Raw genomic sequence first — 4,194 nt, 5'->3', positions numbered from 1 at the left:
CCTTGAGGAGTTGGTACAAGACGGTCGGCTTAAACAATGCGCCTAAAAGGACAACTCAACCAAAACAATTGCTTTGCGGCAGGAGTCACCACCACTTGGCGTAATTCATATGATATACAGCTTGCCGACGGCTTCCGCGGTGCATAAAATTCAGTCACATCCTAACCTCCAAAAGCAAATCACACCGGCGAAACACCTCCATGAAGCTGCGAGTATTTCATTCGATGATTCTGATTTGGTCGGCGTAATGCTCCCCCACATTGATCACTTGGTAATCGAACTACGCGTAAATAGATTCATAGTTGAACTGGGTCTCATTGACCAGGGGAGTACTTCGGAAGTTATGTACTACAAGACCTTCATCAAACTCAGCTTCACTGAGTCGGACTTGCCTCTGGCCCATTATCCGTTATTCGGCTTCAACGCCAATCCAGAATACCCGTTGGGAAAAATCACACTACCAGTTAGAGTGGGCTCCCGATCAGTGGATGTGGAGTTTTTGGTTGTTAAGCTTCCTTCGACGTATAATCTCATCATGGGACGAACTTGGCTACATACCGTGCAGACCATGCCAAGCACCTATCATCAACTACTCCGCTTCCCGACCGAACACGGCATTGAACAAATCTGTGGTTCCCAGAAATCGGCACAAGCTTGTTATCTCCTTGCCGCAAAGACACCAAGAGAGCTGGAAGTGAATTCTATTGAGATGCCGGATCGAGAGAGCCTCGATGATGTTGGGCGGCCCCCAAGTGAAAAGGCCACGGAAGCCCTGGATCGAGTTGAAATTGATGGGAATCCTGACAGATTCTTTATGGTCGGCACCTCCCTGAATAAAGTCAACAAGAAACAGCTAATTACCTTCTTACTCAGCAACCTTGACGTATTTGCATGGCCATCGTATGAGATGCCGGGGGTGGATCCATCTGTTTCTCAGCACCGCTTAAATGTTGATCCCAAATGTAAGCCGATTATTCAGAAAAGCTGGCGGTCAGCCGCAGAACACATTGCTACCGTTGTTGAAGAAGTTGACCAGTTGCTTGATGCCGGGGTAATCCGGGAAGTCACCTATCCGACATGGTTGTCGAATACTGTGGTTGTAAAGAAGAAAAATAGGACTTGGCGTGTTTGTGTGGATTTCACGAACTTAAATAAAGCTTGCCCCAAGGATTGTTTCCCCAAAATAGAGCAACTCGTAAATGTCATGGCGCGCCATCAACGTATGAGCTTCCTCGATTCCTACAGAGGCTATCATCAAATTGCCATGCATCCGGAAGACCAAGACAAAACTATATTCCTCACCCCAAGAGGAACCTATTGCTATAAGGTTATGCCTTTTGGGCTGAAGAATGGGGGGGGCAACTTACCAAAGACTAGTCACTGCCATGTTTAAGGAACAACTCGGCCGAACGATGGAAGTGTAAATTGACGATATGGTGGTCAAGTCCAAATAAGAGAAAACTCATCTAGCCGATCTGGAACAGTCATTCAGCATTTTACACGAGTAGAAAATGAAGCTGAACGCTTTCAAGTGTCCATTCGGCATCGGATCCGGAAAATTCCTTGGCTAGATTGTTAACCACCACGGTATCGAAGCCAACCCGAGGCAAATTACAGCAATTCTAGAACTCAGCTCTCCTCGGTTGACCAAAGAGGTTCAGAAGCTTATGGGAATGGCCGCTGTGCTCAACAGATTCATCAGTCGTTCTACGAATCACTGCCGGCAATTTTTTCACACCCTTCGGGAGGGTAAAGCTTTTGAATGGACCCAAGACTGCCAAGCCGCTTTGGAAGGTTTGAAGACTTACCTTTGGTAAGTTCTGCTCTTGACAACACCTTCAACGGGTGATCCGCTCATTTTATATCTGGCAGTTTTCCACCGGGCCGTCAACGCCGTACTATTAAAAGAAGAACTTGGGGAGCAGCGGCCCATTTATTATGTGAGCAAAGCAATGGTTGATGTCGAAACACGCTACCTTCTGTTGGAAAAAACTCATCCTAGCCTTCGTCATGGCAGCAAGAAAACTGATGCATTACTTTTAGGGGCATACCATTGGGGTACTAACGGACTACCCCCTCCGGTCTGTACTCCGTAGTGCAGAAGCATCAGGAGGTGTTTCAAAATGGGCTCTAGAACTCGGCCAGTATGATATCCAGTTCTTACCCAGAACCTCAATCAAGGGACAAGTGCTCGCCGATTTTGTTGCAAAATTCACCGATTGTCTTGCCGACTTTAAGTCTGATCAAATTCAACCTAAGCCGAATTGGAGGATATACGTTGGGGACATTTGGCAACTATACTGTGATAGATCATCCAACCAACGTGGCAGCAGGGCTGGCATTGTGATCATCGCTCCTGATGGGGCAATAATCGAGCAGGCAGTCAAACTAGGCTTTGAAGCATCAAACAATGAGGCCGAATATGAAGCATTGCTAATCGGCTTACGGAATGCACATCACTTGGGTGCCCGGCGTTTGCTTATTTTTTACGACTCAAAGCTAGTCATCAATCAGTTAGAGGGTGAATACGCAGCCAAAAACGATCGTATGACAGCTTACATGAAAACGGCGAGTTCCTTGCTAGCAAAATTCGACCATCATGAATTGAACCAAATAACCAGAGATCGGAACACACATGCGAACACCCTGGCTTGCCTAGCCTCCGCCATCAACTCAGAGATTAAACGGACAATTGAAGTAGGATTCATCCCAAAGCCGAGCATTGGCCCTTTGGAGTTGGTCCAGATCAGTATCATAGAATCAGGTCCAAGTTGGATGGATCCTATTGCTTCATTCCTATCATCCGAATAGCTCCCGACGCTTAAGAAAGAAGCACACAAGCTGCGAAACAAAGCCCTGCAATATTGCTTGGATCCACAACGAAAGCTCTACAAGAAATCCCTTTCTGGTCCATACCTAGAATGCGTTCATCCGGATAAAGTCGTGGAACTCCTGACTGAAATACATGAAGGTAGTTGTGGTGCCCATTCTGGCGAACGCTCTTTGGCTCATCGAGTTGTGACACGGGGGTATTATTGGCCGACAATGAGAGCCGATGCCGAGTGTTACGTCAAGAAATGTGAACAGTGCCAGAAGTTCTCTCATTTGACCCATTTGCCTACTGAAGAGTTAAGCTCTATAACCAGTCCTTGGTCGTTCGCCCAATGGGGACTTGATATCGTCGGACCATTACCTTGTGCCCCGGGTAACAAGCGATTTTTGATTGTCGCGACAGATTACTTCACGAAATGGGTCGAAGCGGCGGCACTAACGCACATTCGAGATACTGACGTGAAGCGTTTTGTATGGAAAAATATCATAACACGATTCGGCATTCCAAGAGCACTGATTTCAGACAACGGCACCCAGTTTGATTGCGGCGTCTACCGAGAATTGTGCAGCAAGTATTGTATTCGGCCCTATTTCTCCACCCCGGCTTATCCACAGAGCAATGGTCAAGTTGAAGACCCCAACAAAGCCATTTTGGACAGCATCAAGAAACGATTAGAAAAAGCTAAAGGAAAGTGGGTTGAAGAGCTCCCTAGTGTATTGTGGGCTCATCGTATTACTCCAAGGCGATCAACTGGAGAAACGCCATTCGCCCTGTGCTTTGGAACTCAGGCCATTATCCCATTGGAGATCGACCTACCCACTTTGAAAACAAAGGTCTTTGACTTGGGCCGTAACGACATGATACTAGCTTTAGATCTAACTCTTATTGAAGAACGGCAAGATCGAGCCCTCGCGTCTATGGCACGGTATTAGCAACAGCTCACTGAATCATACAATTAATGTGTGCATCAGCGACGTTATATACCTGGAGAACTGGTTCTGGAGAAAGTTCTTTCCACGACTAAGAACCCCGCCAACGGAAACCTAGGTCCCAATTGCGACGGCCCCTATCAAATTGAGGCAATCGTCGGCACAGGGGCATATTGGCTCAAAGACATATCTGGGAGGAGTCTGCCACGACCTTGGAATTCCACGCATTTGCGTAAATTCTATCATTAACCCGATTTGTGGGGCATGATACTTGTTTCGAATGCTCACCGTGCACAAATTTCATTTTTTGGAATACAAAGTCTCTTATTTCCTCACTGTGAAATTCAGTTCACCAAGATATAAGCCTCTAGATTCGGAGCCCCATTAGTGAATGACACTTTTGGGCTGAAAAAGTCTTCGAATTCGGAGTGT

The sequence above is a fragment of the Camellia sinensis genome, chromosome 9 (genome assembly GCF_055761805.1).
Source record: "Camellia sinensis isolate YWXY chromosome 9, ASM5576180v1, whole genome shotgun sequence".
NCBI classification, from domain to species: domain Eukaryota; kingdom Viridiplantae; phylum Streptophyta; class Magnoliopsida; order Ericales; family Theaceae; genus Camellia; species Camellia sinensis.
Note: the sequence above shows the minus strand (reverse complement) of the source record.